This window comes from Colletes latitarsis, chromosome 1, assembly GCF_051014445.1.
Source record: "Colletes latitarsis isolate SP2378_abdomen chromosome 1, iyColLati1, whole genome shotgun sequence".
NCBI classification, from domain to species: Eukaryota; Metazoa; Arthropoda; class Insecta; order Hymenoptera; family Colletidae; genus Colletes; species Colletes latitarsis.
This window is the reverse complement of record NC_135134.1, coordinates 22,372,973-22,389,883: the sequence shown is the minus strand read 5'-3', so window position 1 is coordinate 22,389,883 and position 16,911 is coordinate 22,372,973.

Here is a 16,911-nt window from a genome sequence, read left to right as displayed (position 1 = left end):
ATACTTGTTGGCCAGATTCTGGGCTTTTTATGGCTTGGGTCACCTAGTAATGTGGTACCACACTGAAACAGACCATTAAACCTGGTTTCGATCAATATTTTAGAGGATAACGCATGTTAGGTCTAGGTTAGGGCTGGGATTTGGACTCATCAGGCTCATACATTCGCATATTTCTCATACTTGATGGCCAGATCCTGGGCTTTTTCTGGTTTGGATCACGTAGTAATGTGGTACCACACTGAAACTGTCGACTAATGCTGGCCTCGGTCAACATTTCAAAGGTTAACTCATGTTAGGTCTAGGTTAGGTCTGGGATTTGCACTCTTCAGTCTCATACTTTCGCATATTTCTCATACTTGATGGCCAGATCCTGGGCTTTTTCTGGTTTGGATCACGGAGTAATGTGGGACCACACTGAAACAATCGATTATACGTGGTCTCGATCAGTATTTTAAAGGATAACGCATGTTAGGTCTGGGTTAGGTCTGGGATTTACCCTCTTCAGTCTCATACTTTCGCATTCTTCACATCCTTGTTGGCCAGATCCTGGGTTTTTTCTGGTTTGGATCACATAGTAATGTGGTACCACACTGAAACAGTCGACTAAACCTGGTCACGATCAATATTTTAGAGGATAACGCATGTTAGGTCTAGGTTAGGGCTGGGATTTGGACTCATCAGGCTCATACATTCGCATATTTCTCATACTTGATGGCCAGATCCTGGGCTTTTTCTGGTTTGGATCACGTAGTAATGTGGTACCACACTGAAACTGTCGACTAATGCTGGCCTCGGTCAATATTTTAGAGGATAACGCATGTTAGGTCTAGGTTAGGTCTGGGATTTGCATTCATCTGGCTCATACTTTCGCATATTTCTCATACTTGTTGGCCAGATTCTGGGCTTTTTTTTTGGCTTGGATCACGTAGTAATGTGGTACCACACTGAAACTGTCCATTAAACCTGGTTTCGATCAATATTTTAGAGGATAACGCATGTTAGGTCTAGGTTAGGTCTGGGATTTGCACTCTTCAGTCTCATACTTTCGCATATTTCTCATACTTGATGGCCAGATCCTGGGCTTTTTCTGGTTTGGATCACGGAGTAATGTGGGACCACACTGAAACAATCGATTAAACCTGGTCTCGGTCAATATTTTAGAGGATAACGCATGTTAGGTCTAGATTAGGTCTGGGATTTGCACTCATCAGGCTCATACTTTCGCATATTTCTCATACTTGATGGCCAGATTCTGGGCCTTTTTTGGTTTCGATCACGTAGTAATGCGGTACCACCGTGAAACAGACCATTAAACCTGGTTTCGACCAATATTTTAGAGGCTAACGCATGTTAGGTCTATGTTAGGTCCGGGATTTGCCCTCATCAGGCTCACACTTTCGCATTCTTCACATACCTGTTGAACAGATCCAGGGTTTTTTCTGGTTTAGATCACGTGGTAATGTGGTACCACACTGAAACAGTCCATTAAACCTAGTCTGGGTCAACATTTCAAAGGATAACTCACGTTAGGTCTAGGTTAGGTCTGGGATTTGCTCTCATCAGGCTCATACATTCGCATATTTCGCATACTTGATGGCCAGATCCTGGGATTTTTCTGGTTTCGATCACGTAGTAATGTGGTACCACACTGAAACAGTCGACTAATCCTGGTCTCGGCCAATATTTTAGAGGATAACGCATGTTAGGTCTAGATTAGGTCTGGGATTTGCACTCATCAGGCTCATACTTTCGCATATTTCTCATACTTGATGGCCAGATTCTGGGCCTTTTTTGGTTTCGATCACGTAGTAATGCGGTACCACCGTGAAACAGACCATTAAACCTGGTTTCGACCAATATTTTAGAGGCTAACGCATGTTAGGTCTATGTTAGGTCCGGGATTTGCCCTCATCAGGCTCACACTTTCGCATTCTTCACATACCTGTTGAACAGATCCAGGGTTTTTTCTGGTTTAGATCACGTGGTAATGTGGTACCACACTGAAACAGTCCATTAAACCTAGTCTGGGTCAACATTTCAAAGGATAACTCACGTTAGGTCTAGGTTAGGTCTGGGATTTGCTCTCATCAGGCTCATACATTCGCATATTTCGCATACTTGATGGCCAGATCCTGGGATTTTTCTGGTTTCGATCACGTAGTAATGTGGTACCACACTGAAACAGTCGACTAATCCTGGTCTCGGCCAATATTTTAGAGGATTACGCATGTTAGGCCTAGGTTAGGTCTGGGATTTGCACTCATCAGGCTCATACTTTCGCATATTTCTCATACTTGTTGGCCAGATTCTGGGCTTTTTTTGGCTTGGATCACGTAGTAATGTGGGACCACACTGAAACAGTCGATTAAACCTGGTCTCGATCAATATTTTAGAGGATAACGCATGTTAGGTCTGGGTTAGGTCTGGGATTTGCCCTCTTCAGTCTCATACTTTCGCATTCATCACATCCTTGTTGGCCAGATCCTGGGTTTTTTCTGGTTTGGATCACATAGTAATGTGGTACCACACTGAAACAGTCGATTAAACCAGGTTTCGATCAATATTTTAGGGGATAACGCATGTTAGGTCTATGTTAGTTCTGGGATTTGCTCCCATCAGGCTCAAACATTCGCATATTTCTCATACTTGATGGCCAGATCCTGGGCTTTTTCTGGTTTGGATCACGTAGTAATGTGGTACCACACTGAAACAGTCGACTAATCCTGGCCTCGGTCAATATTCTAGAGGATAACGCATGTTAGGTCTAGGTTAGGTCTGGGATTTGCACTCATCAGGCTCATACTTTCGCATATATCTCATACTAGATCGCCGGATTCTTGGCCTTTTATGGTTTAGATCACATAGTATTGTGGGACCACACTGAAACAGTCGATTAAACCTGGTCTCGATCAATATTTTAGAGGATAACGCATGTTAGGTCTAGGTTAGGTCTGGGATTTGCTCTCATCAGGCTCATACATTCGCATATTTCTCATACTTGATGGCCAGATCCTGGGCTTTTTCTGGTTTGGATCACTTAGTAATGTGGTACCACACTGAAACAGTCGACTAATCCTGCTCTCGGCCAATATTTTAGAGGATAACGCATGTTAGGTCTAGGTTAGGTCTGGGATTTGCACTCATCAGGCTCATACTTTCGCATATTTCTCATACTTGTTGGCCAGATTCTGGGCTTTTTTTAGTTTGGATCACGCAGTAATGTGGTACCACACTGAAACAGACCATTAAACCTGGATTCGATCAATATTTTAGAGGATAACACATGTTAGGTCTAGGTTAGGTCTGGGATTTGCACTCTTCAGTCTCACACTTTCGCATATTTCTCGTACTTGTTGGCCATATCCTGCGCCTTTCTGGTTTGGATCACGTAGTAATGTGGTACCACACTGAAACTGTCAATTAAACCTAGTCTGGGACAACATTTCAAAGGTGAACTCATGTTAGGTCTAGGTTAGGTCTGGGATTTGCTCTCATCAGGCTCATACTTTCGCATGTTTCTCATACTTGATGGCCAAATTCTGGGCTTTTTTTAGTTTGGAATCCGCAGTAATGTGGTGCCACACTGAAACAGACCATTAAACCTGGTTTCGATCAATATTTTAGAGGATAACACATGTTAGGTCTAGGTTAGGTCTGGGATTTGCACTCATCAGGCTCATACTTTCGCATATTTCTCATACTTGATGGCCAGATTCAGGGCTTTTTCTGGTTTGGATCACGTGGAAATGTGGTACCACACTGAAACAGTCAATTAAACCTAACCCGGGTCAACATTTCAAAGGATAACTCATGTTAGGTCTGGGTTAGGTCTGGGATTTGCTCTCATCAGGCTCATACTTTCGCATATTTCTCATACTTGTTGGCCAGATTCTGGGCTTTTTATGGCTTGGGTCACCTAGTAATGTGGTACCACACTGAAACAGACCATTAAACCTGGTTTCGATCAATATTTTAGAGCATAACACATGTTAGGTCTAGGTTAGGTCTGGGATTTGGTCTCATCAGGCTCATACATTCGCATATTTCTCATACTTGATGGCCAGATCCTGGGCTATTTCTGGTTTGGATCACGTGGTAATGTGGTACCACACTGAAACAGTCGACTAATCCTGGTCTCGGCCAATATTTTAGAGGATAACGCATGTTAGGTCTAGGTTAGGTCTGGGATTTGCACTCATCAGCCTCATACTTTCGCATATTTCTCATACTTGTTGGCGAGATTCTGGGCTTTTTTTGGCTTGGATCACGTAGTAATGTGGACCACACTGAAACAGTCGATTATACGTGGTCTCGATCAATATTTTAAAGGATAACGCATGTTAGGTCTGGGTTAGGTCTGGGATTTACCCTCTTCAGTCTCATACTTTCGCATTCTTCACATCCTTGTTGGCCAGATCCTGGGTTTTTTCTGGTTTGGATCACATAGTAATGTGGTACCACACTGAAACAGTCGACTAAACCTGGTCACGATCAATATTTTAGAGGATAACGCATGTTAGGTCTAGGTTAGGGCTGGGATTTGGACTCATCAGGCTCATACATTCGCATATTTCTCATACTTGATGGCCAGATCCTGGGCTTTTTCTGGTTTGGATCACGTAGTAATGTGGTACCACACTGAAACTGTCGACTAATGCTGGCCTCGGTCAATATTTTAGAGGATAACGCATGTTAGGTCTAGGTTAGGTCTGGGATTTGCATTCATCTGGCTCATACTTTCGCATATTTCTCATACTTGTTGGCCAGATTCTGGGCATTTTTTTTGGCTTGGATCACGTAGTAATGTGGTACCACACTGAAACTGTCCATTAAACCTGGTTTCGATCAATATTTTAGAGGATAACGCATGTTAGGTCTAGGTTAGGTCTGGGATTTGCACTCTTCAGTCTCATACTTTCGCATATTTCTCATACTTGATGGCCAGATCCTGGGCTTTTTCTGGTTTGGATCACGGAGTAATGTGGGACCACACTGAAACAATCGATTAAACCTGGTCTCGGTCAATATTTTAGAGGATAACGCATGTTAGGTCTAGATTAGGTCTGGGATTTGCACTCATCAGGCTCATACTTTCGCATATTTCTCATACTTGATGGCCAGATTCTGGGCCTTTTTTGGTTTCGATCACGTAGTAATGCGGTACCACCGTGAAACAGACCATTAAACCTGGTTTCGACCAATATTTTAGAGGCTAACGCATGTTAGGTCTATGTTAGGTCCGGGATTTGCCCTCATCAGGCTCACACTTTCGCATTCTTCACATACCTGTTGAACAGATCCAGGGTTTTTTCTGGTTTAGATCACGTGGTAATGTGGTACCACACTGAAACAGTCCATTAAACCTAGTCTGGGTCAACATTTCAAAGGATAACTCACGTTAGGTCTAGGTTAGGTCTGGGATTTGCTCTCATCAGGCTCATACATTCGCATATTTCGCATACTTGATGGCCAGATCCTGGGATTTTTCTGGTTTCGATCACGTAGTAATGTGGTACCACACTGAAACAGTCGACTAATCCTGGTCTCGGCCAATATTTTAGAGGATTACGCATGTTAGGCCTAGGTTAGGTCTGGGATTTGCACTCATCAGGCTCATACTTTCGCATATTTCTCATACTTGTTGGCCAGATTCTGGGCTTTTTTTGGCTTGGATCACGTAGTAATGTGGGACCACACTGAAACAGTCGATTAAACCTGGTCTCGATCAATATTTTAGAGGATAACGCATGTTAGGTCTGGGTTAGGTCTGGGATTTGCCCTCTTCAGTCTCATACTTTCGCATTCATCCCATCCTTGTTGGCCAGATCCTGGGTTTTTTCTGGTTTGGATCACATAGTAATGTGGTACCACACTGAAACAGTCGATTAAACCAGGTTTCGATCAATATTTTAGAGGATAACGCATGTTAGGTCTATGTTAGTTCTGGGATTTGCTCCCATCAGGCTCAAACATTCGCATATTTCTCATACTTGATGGCCAGATCCTGGGCTTTTTCTGGTTTGGATCACGTAGTAATGTGGTACCACACTGAAACAGTCGACTAATCCTGGCCTCGGTCAATATTCTAGAGGATAACGCATGTTAGGTCTAGGTTAGGTCTGGGATTTGCACTCATCAGGCTCATACTTTCGCATATATCTCATACTAGATCGCCGGATTCTTGGCCTTTTATGGTTTAGATCACATAGTATTGTGGGACCACACTGAAACAGTCGATTAAACCTGGTCTCGATCAATATTTTAGAGGATAACGCATGTTAGGTCTAGGTTAGGTCTGGGATTTGCTCTCATCAGGCTCAAACTTTCGCATATCTCTCATACTTGTTGGCCAGATCCTGGGCTCTCACTGGTTTGGTTCACGTAGTAATGTGGTACCACACTGAAACTGTCCATTAAAACAGGTTTCGATCAATATTTTAGAGGATAACGCATGTTAGGTCCATGTTAGTTCTGGGATTTGCTCCCATCAGGCTCAAACATTCGCATATTTCTCATACTTGATGGCCAGATCCTGGGCTTTTTCTGGTTTGGATCACGTAGTAATGTGGTACCACACTGAAACAGTCGACTAATCCTGGTCTCGGTCAATATTCTAGAGGATAACGCATGTTAGGTCTAGGTTAGGTCTGGGATTTGCACTCATCAGGCTCATACTTTCGCATATATCTCATACTTGATGGCCGGATTCTTGGCCTTTTATGGTTTAGATCACGTAGTAATGCGGTACCACACTGAAACAGTCCATTAAACCTGGTTCCGATCAATATTTTTGAGGATAAGGCATGTTAGGTCTGGGTTAGGTCTGGGATTTGCTCTCATCAGGCTCATACATTCGCATATTTCTCATACTTGATGGCCAGATCCTGGGCTTTTTCTGGTTTGGATCACGTAGTAATGTGGTACCACACTGAAACAGTCGACTAACCCTGGTCTCGGCCAATATTTTAGAGGATAACGCATGTTAGGTCTAGGTTAGGTCTGGGATTTGCACTCATCAGGCTCATACTTTCGCATATTTCTCATACTTGTTGGCCAGATTCTGGGCTTTTTTTGGCTTGGATCACGTAGTAATGTGGGACCACACTGAAACAGTCGATTAAACCTGGTCTCGATCAATATTTTAGAGGATAACGCATGTTAGGTCTGGGTTAGGTCTGGGATTTGCCCACTTCAGTCTCATACTTTCGCATTCTTCACATCCTTGTTGGCCAGATCCTGGGTTTTTTCTGGTTTGGATCACATAGTAATGTGGTACCACACTGAAACAGTCGATTAAACCTGGTTTCGATCAATATTTTAGAGGATAACGCATGTCAGGTCTATGTTAGGTCTGGGATTTGCTCTGATCAGGCTCATACTTTCGCATATTTCTCATACTTGTTGACCAGATTCTGGGCTTTTTTTGGCTTGGATCACGTAGTAATGTGGGACCACACTGAAACAGTCGATTAAACCTGGTCTCGATCAATATTTTAGAGGATAACGCATGTTAGATCTGGGTTAGGTCTGGGATTTGCCCTCTTCAGTCTCATACTTTCGCATTCTTCACATCCTTGTTGGCCAGATCCTGGGTTTTTTCTGGTGTGGATCACATAGTAATGTGGTACCTCACTGAAACAGTCGACTAAACCTGGTCACGATCAATATTTTAGAGGATAACGCATGTTAGGTCTAGGTTAGGGCTGGGATTTGGTCTCATCAGGCTCATACATTCGCATATTTCTCATAGTTGATGGCCAGATCCTGGGCTTTTTCTGGTTTGGATCACGTAGTAATGTGGTACCACACTGAAACTGTCGACTAATGCTGGCCTCGGTCAATATTTTAGAGGATAACGCATGTTAGGTCGAGGTTAGGTCTGGGATTTGCTCTCATCAGGCTCATACTTTCGCATGTTTCTCATACTTGATGGCCAGATTCTGGGCTTTTTTTAGTTTGGATCACGCAGTAATGTGGTACCACACTGAAACAGACCATTAAACCTGGTTTCGATCAATATTCTAGAGGATAACACATGTTAGGTCTAGGTTAGGTCTGGGATTTGCACTCATCAGGCTCATACTTTCGCATATTTCTCATACTTGATGGCCAGATTCAGGGCTTTTTCTGGTTTGGATCACGTGGAAATGTGGTACCACACTGAAACAGTCAATTAGACCTAGTCTGGGTCAACATTTCAAAAGATAGCTCATGTTAGGTCTGGGTTAGGTCTGGGATTTGCTCTCATCAGGCTCATACTTTCGCATATTTCTCATACTTGTTGGCCAGATTCTGGGCTTTTTTTGGCTTGGATCACCTAGTAATGTGGTACCACACTGAAACAGACCATTAAACCTGGTTTCGATCAATATTTTAGAGCATAACACATGTTAGGTCTAGGTTAGGTCTGGGATTTGCACTCATCAGGCTCATACTTTCGCATATTTCTGATACTTGATGGCCAGATTCTTGGCCTTTTATGGTTTAGATCACGTAGTAATGCGGTACCACACTGAAACAGTCCATTAAACATGATTCCGATCAATATTTTTGAGGATAACGCATGTTATGGTCTCGGTTAGCTCTAAGATTTGCCCCTCATCAGGCTCATGATTTCGCATATTTCTCATACTTGTTGGCCAGATCCTGGGCTTTTTTTGGCTTGGATCAGGTAGTAGTGTGGTACCACACTGAAACAGTCGACTAATCCTGGTCTCGGTCAATATTTTAGAGGATAACGCATGTTAGGTCTAGGTTAGGTCTGGGATTTGCACTCATCAGGCACATACTTTCGCATATTTCTCATACTTGATGGCCAGATCCTGGGCTTTTTCTGGTTTGGATCACGTAGTAATGTGGGGCCACACTGAAACAGTCGATTAAACCTGGTCTCGATCAATATTTTAGAGGATAACGCATGTCAGGTCTATGTTAGGTCTGGGATTTGCTCTCATCAGGCTCATACTTTCGCATATCTCTCATACTTGTTGGCCAGATCCTGGGCTTTCACTGGTTTGGTTCACGTAGTAATGTGGGACCACACTGAAACAATCGATTAAACCTGGTCTCGATCAATATTTTAGAGGATAACGCATGTTAGGTCTGGGTTAGGTCTGGGATTTGCCCTCTTCAGTCTCATACTTTCGCATTCTTCACATCCTTCTTGACCAGATCCTGGGTTTTTTCTGGTTTGGATCACATAGTAATATCGTACCACACTGAAACAGTCGACCAAACCTGGTCACGATCAATATTTTAGACGATAACGCATGTTAGGTCTAGGTTAGCGCTGGGATTTGCTCCCATCAGGCTCATACTTTCGCATATTTCTGATACTTGATGGCCAGATTCTGGTCTTTTTCTAGTTTCATTCACGTAGTAATGCGGTACCACACTGACACAGTCCAATAAACCTGGTTTCGATCAAAATTTTAGAGGATAACGCATGTTAGGTCTAGGTTAGGCCTGGGATTTGCCCTCATCAGACTCATACATTCGCATATTTCTCATACTTGATGGCAGATCCTGGGCTTTTTCTGATTTGGATCACGTGGTAATGTGGTACCACACTGAAACAGTCGACTAATCCTGGTCTCGGTCAATATTTTAGAGGATAACGCATGTTAGGTCTAGGTTAGGTCTCGGATTTGCACCCGTCAGGCTCATACTTTCGCATATTTCTCATACTTGTTGGCCAGATTCTGGGCTTTTTTTGGCTTGGAACACGTAGTAATGTGGTACCACACTGAAACTGCCCATTAAACCTGGTTTCGATCAATATTTTAGAGGATAACGCATGTTAGGTCTGGGTTAGGTCTGGGATTTGCCCTCTTCAGTCTCATACTTTCGCATTCTTCACATCCTTGTTGGCCAGATCCTGGGTTTTTTCTGGTTTGGATCACATAGTAATGTGGTACCACACTGAAACCGTCGACTAAACCTGGTCACGATCAATATTTTAGAGGATAACGCATGTTAGGTCTAGGTTAGGGCTGGGATTTGGCCTCATCAGGCTCATACAATCGCGCATTTCCCATACTTGATGGCCAGATCCTGGGTTTTTTCTGGTTTGGATCACGTAGTAATGTGGTACCACACTGAAACTGTCCATTAAACCTGGTTTCGATCAATATTTTAGAGGATAACGTATGTTAGGTCTTAGTTAGGTCTGGGATTTGCTCTCATCAGGCTCATACATTCGCATATTTCTCATACTTGATGGCCAGATCCTGGGTTTTTTCTGGATTGGATCACATAGTAATGTGGTACCACACTGAAACCGTCGACTAAACCTGGTCACGATCAATATTTTAGAGGATAACGCATGTTAGGTCTAGGTTAGGGCTGGGATTTGGTCTCATCAGGCTCATACAATCGCGCATTTGCCATACTTGATGGCCAGATCCTGGGCTTTTTCTGGTTTGGATCACGTAGTAATGTGGTACCACACTGAAATTGTCGACTAATGCTGGTCTCGGTCAATATTTTAGAGGATAACGCATGTTAGGTCTAGGTTAGGTCTGGGATTTGCTCTCATCAGGCTCATACATTCGCATATTTCTCATACTTGATGGCCAGATCCTGGGCTTCTTCTGGTTTGGATCACGTAGTAATGTGGTACCACACTGAAACAGTCGACTAACCCTGGTCTCGGCCAATATTTTAGAGGATAACGCATGTTAGGTCTAGGTTAGGTCTGGGATTTGCACTCATCAGGCTCATACTTTCGCATATTTCTCATACTTATTGGCCAGATTCTGGGCTTTTTTTAGTTTGGATCACGCAATAATGTGGTACCACACTGAAACAGACCATTAAACCTGGTTTCGATCAATATTTTAGAGGATAACACATGTTAGGTCTAGGATAGGTCTGGGATTTGCACTCATCAGGCTCATACTTTCGCATATTTCTCATACTTGATGGCCAGATCCTGGGCTTTTTCTGGTTTGGATCACGTAGTAATGTGGTACCACACTGAAACTGTCGACTAATGCTGGCCTCGGTCAATATTTTAGAGGATAACGCATGTTAGGTCTAGGTTAGGTCTGGGATTTGCTCTCATCAGGCTCATACTTTCGCATGTTTCTCATACTTGATGGCCAGATTCTGGGCTTTTTTTAGTTTGGATCACGCAGTAATGTGGTACCACACTGAAACAGACCATTAAACCTGGTTTCGATCAATATTTTAGAGGATAACACATGTTAGGTCTAGGTTAGGTCTGGGATTTGCACTCATCAGGCTCATACTTTCGCATATTTCTCATACTTGATGGCCAGATTCAGGGCTTTTTCTGGTTTGGATCACGTGGAAATGTGGTACCACACTGAAACAGTCAATTAGACCTAGTCTGGGTCAACATTTCAAAAGATGACTCATGTTAGGTCTGGGTTAGGTCTGGGATTTGCTCTCATCAGGCTCATACTTTCGCATATTTCTCATACTTGTTGGCCAGATTCTGGGCTTTTTTTGGCTTGGATCACCTAGTAATGTGGTACCACACTGAAACAGACCATTAAACCTGGTTTCGATCAATATTTCAGAGCATAACACATGTTAGGTCTAGGTTAGGTCTGGGATTTGGTCTCATCAGGCTCATACATTCGCATACTTCTCATACTTGATGGCCAGATCCCGGGCTATTTCTGGTTTGGATCACGTGGTAATGCGTTACCCCACTGAAACAGTCGACTAATCCTGGTCTCGGACAATATTTTAGAGGATAACTCATGTTAGGTCTAGGTTAGGTCTGGGATTTGCTCTCATCAGGCTCATACATTCGCATTCTTCACATCCTTGTTGGCCAGATCCTGGGTTTTTTCCGGTTTGGATCACGTAGTAATGTGGTACCACACTGAAACAGTCGACTAAACCTGGTCACGATCAATATTTTAGAGGATAACGCATGTTAGGTCTAGGTTAGGGCTGGGATTTGCTCTCATGAGGCTCATACATTCGCATATATCTCATACTTGTTGACCAGATCCTGGGCTTTTTCTGGTTTGGATCACGTGGTAATGTGGTACCACACTGAAACAGTCGACTAATCCTGGTCTCGGTCAATATTTTAGAGGATAACGCATGTTAGGTCTAGGTTAGGTCTCGGATTTGCACCCGTCAGGCTCATACTTTCGCATATTTCTCATACTTGTTGGCCAGTTTCTGGGCTTTTTTTGGCTGGGATCACGTAGTAATGTGGTACCACACTGAAACTGTCCATTAAACCTGGTTTCGATCAATATTTTAGAGGATAACGCATGTTAGGTCTAGGTTAGGGCTGGGATTTGGTCTCATCAGGCTCATACAATCGCGCATTTCCCATACTTGATGGCCAGATCCTGGGCTTTTTCTGGTTTGGATCACGTAGTAATGTGGTACCACACTGAAATTGTCGACTAATGCTGGTCTCGGTCAATATTTTCGAGGATAACGCATGTTAGGTCTAGGTTAGGTCTGGGATTTGCATTCATCTGGCTCATACTTTCGCATATTTCTCATACTTGTTGGCCAGATTCTGGGCTTTTTTTGGCTTGGATCACGTAGTAATGTGGTACCACACTGAAACTGTCCATTAAACCTGGTTTCGATCAATATTTTAGAGGATAACGCATGTTAGGTCTAGGTTAGGTCTGGGATTTGCCCCTCATCCGGCTCATGATTTCGCATATTTCTCATACTTGTTGGCTAGATCCTGGGCTTTTTTTGGCTTGGATCAGGTAGTAGTGTGGTACCACACTGAAACAGTCGACTAATCCTGGTCTCGGTCAATATTTTAGAGGATAACGCATGTTAGGTCTAGGTTAGGTCTGGGATTTGCACTCATCAGGCACATACTTTCGCATATTTCTCATACTTGATGGCCAGATCCTGGGCTTTTTCTGGTTTGGATCACGTAGTAATGTGGGACCACACTGAAACAGTCGATTAAACCTGGTCTCGATCAATATTTTAGAGGATAACGCATGTCAGGTCTATGTTAGGTCTGGGATTTGCTCTCATCAGGCTCAAACTTTCGCATATCTCTCATACTTGTTGGCCAGATCCTGGGCTCTCACTGGTTTGGTTCACGTAGTAATGTGGGACCACACTGAAACAATCGATTAAACCTGGTCTCGATCAATATTTTAGAGGATAACGCATGTTAGGTCTGGGTTAGGTCTGGGATTTGCCCTCATCAGTCTCATACTTTCGCATTCTTCACATCCTTGTTGGCCAGATCCTGGGTTTTTTCTGGTTTGGATCACATAGTAATGTGGTACCACACTGAAACAGTCGACTAAACCTGGTCACGATCAATATTTTAGACGATAACGCATGTTAGGTCTAGGTTAGGGCTGGGATTTGCTCCCATCAGGCTCATACTTTCGCATATTTCTGATACTTGATGGCCAGATTCTGGTCTTTTTCTAGTTTCGATCACGTAGTAAAGCGGTACCACACTGAAACAGTCCATTAAACCTGGTTTCAATCAAAATTTTAGAGGATAACGCATGTTAGGTCTAGGTTAGGCCTGGGATTTGCCCTCATCAGACTCATACATTCGCATATTTCTCATACTTGATGGCCTGATCCTGGGCTTTTTCTGGTTTGGATCACGTGGTAATGTGGTACCACACTGAAACAGTCGACTAATCCTGGTCTCGGTCAATATTTTAGAGGATAACGCATGTTAGGTCTAGGTTAGGTCTCGGATTTGCACTCGTCAGGCTCATACTTTCGCATATTTCTCATACTTGTTGGCCAGATTCTGGGCTTTTTTTGGCTTGGATCACGTAGTAATGTGGTACCACACTGAAACTGTCCATTAAACCAGGTTTCGATCAATATTTTAGAGGATAACGCATGTTAGGTCTATGTTAGTTCTGGGATTTGCTCCCATCAGGCTCAAACATTCGCATATTTCTCATACTTGATGGCCAGATCCTGGGCTTTTTCTGGTTTGGATCACGTAGTAATGTGGTACCACACTGAAACAGTCGACTAATCCTGGTCTCGGTCAATATTCTGGAGGATAACGCATGTTAGGTCTAGGTTAGGTCTGGGATTTGCACTCATCAGGCTCATACTTTCGCATATATCTCATATTTGATGGCCGGATTCTTGGCCTTTTATGGTTTAGATCACGTAGTAATGCGGTACCACACTGAAACAGTCCATTAAACCTGGTTCCGATCAATATTTTTGAGGATAACGCATGTTAGGTCTGGGTTAGGTCTGGGATTTGCTCTCATCAGGCTCATACATTCGCATATTTCTCATACTTGATGGCCAGATCCTGGGCTTTTTCTGGTTTGGACCACGTGGAAATGTGGTACCACACTGAAACAGTCAATTAGACCTAGTCTGGGTCAACATTTCAAAAGATAACTCATGTTAGGTCTGGGTTAGGTCTGGGATTTGCTCTCATCAGGCTCATACTTTCGCATATTTCTCATACTTGTTGGCCAGATTCTGGGCTTTTTTTGGCTTGGATCACCTAGTAATGTGGTACCACACAGAAACAGACCATTAAACCTGGTTTCGATCAATATTTTAGAGCATAACACATGTTAGGTCTAGGTTAGGTCTGGGATTTGGTCACATCAGGCTCATACATTCGCATATTTCTCATACTTGATGGCCAGATCCCGGGCTATTTCTGGTTTGGATCACGTGGTAATGCGTTACCCCACTGAAACAGTCGACTAATCCTGGTCTCGGACAATATTTTAGAGGATAACTCATGTTAGGTCTAGGTTAGGTCTGGGATTTCCTCTCATCAGGCTCATACATTCGCATATTTCTCATACTTGATGGCCAGATCCTGGGCTTCTTCTGGTTTGGATCACGTAGTAATGTGGTACCACACTGAAACAGCCGACTAATCCTGGTCTCGGTCAATATTTTAGAGGATAACGCATGTTAGGTCTAGGTTAGGTCTGGGATTTGCACTCATCAGGCTCATACTTTCGCATATATCTCATACTTGATGGCCGCATTCTTGGCCTTTTATGGTTTAGATCACGTAGTAATGCGGTACCACACTGAAACAGTCCATTAAACCTGGTTCCGATCAATATTTTTGAGGATAACGCATGTTAGGTCTGGGCTAGGTCTGGGATTTGCTCTCATCAGGCTCATACATTCGCATATTTCTCATACTTGATGGCCAGATCCTGGGCTTTTTCTGGTATGGATCACGTAGTAATGTGGTACCACACTGAAACAGTCGACTAACCCTGGTCTCGGCCAATATTTTAGAGGATAACGCATGTTAGGTCTAGGTTAGGTCTGGGATTTGCACTCATCAGGCTCATACTTTCGCATATTTCTCATACTTGTTGGCCAGATTCTGGGCTTTTTTTAGTTTGGATCACGCAGTAATGTGGTACCACACTGAAACAGACCATTAAACCTGGTTTCGATCAATATTTTAGAGGATAACACATGTTAGGTCTAGGTTAGGTCTGGGATTTGCACTCATCAGGCTCATACTTTCGCATATTTCTCATACTTGATGGCCAGATCCTGGGCTTTTTCTGGTTTGGATCACGTAGTAATGTGGTACCACACTGAAACTGTCGACTAATGCTGGCCTCGGTCAATATTTTAGAGGATAACGCATGTTAGGTCTAGGTTAGGTCTGGGATTTGCTCTCATCAGGCTCATACTTTCGCATGTTTCTCATACTTGATGGCCAGATTCTGGGCTTTTTTTAGTTTGGATCACGCAGTAATGTGGTACCACACTGAAACAGACCATTAAACCTGGTTTCGATCAATATTTTAGAGGATAACACATGTTAGGTCTAGGTTAGGTCTGGGATTTGCACTCATCAGGCTCATACTTTCGCATATTTCTCATACTTGATGGCCAGATTCAGGGCTTTTTCTGGTTTGGATCACGTGGAAATGTGGTACCACACTGAAACAGTCAATTAGACCTAGTCTGGGTCAACATTTCAAAAGATAACTCATGTTAGGTCTGGGTTAGGTCTGGGATTTGCTCTCATCAGGCTCATACTTTCGCATATTTCTCATACTTGTTGGCCAGATTCTGGGCTTTTTTTGGCTTGGATCACCTAGTAATGTGGCACCACACTGAAACAGACCATTAAACCTGGTTTCGATCAATATTTCAGAGGATAACACATGTTAGGTCTAGGTTAGGTCTGGGATTTGGTCTCATCAGGCTCATACATTCGCTTACTTCTCATACTTGATGGCCAGATCCCGGGCTATTTCTGGTTTGGATCACGTGGTAATGCGTTACCCCACTGAAACAGTCGACTAATCCTGGTCTCGGACAATATTTTAGAGGATAACTCATGTTAGGTCTAGGTTAGGTCTGGGATTTGCTCTCATCAGGCTCATACATTCGCATTCTTCACATCCTTGTTGGCCAGATCCTGGGTTTTTTCCGGTTTGGATCACGTAGTAATGTGGTACCACACTGAAACAGTCGACTAAACCTGGTCACGATCAATATTTTAGAGGATAACGCATGTTAGGTCTAGGTTAGGGCTGGGATTTGCTCTCATGAGGCTCATACATTCGCATATATCTCATACTTGTTGACCAGATCCTGGGCTTTTTCTGGTTTGGATCACGTAGTAATGTGGTACCACACTGAAACAGTCGACTAATCCTGGTCTCGATCAATATTTTAGAGGATAACGCATGTTAGGTCTGGGTTAGGTCTCGGATTTGCACTCATCAGGCTGATACTTTCGCATATTTCTCATACTTGATGGCCAGATCCTGGGCTTTTTCTAGTTTGGATCACGTAGTAATGTGGTACCACACTGAAACAGTCGACTAATCCTGGTCTCGGCCAATATTTTAGAGGATAACGCATGTTAGGTCTAGGTTAGGTCTCGGATTTGCACTCATCAGGCTCATACATTCGCATTCTTCACATCCTTGTTGG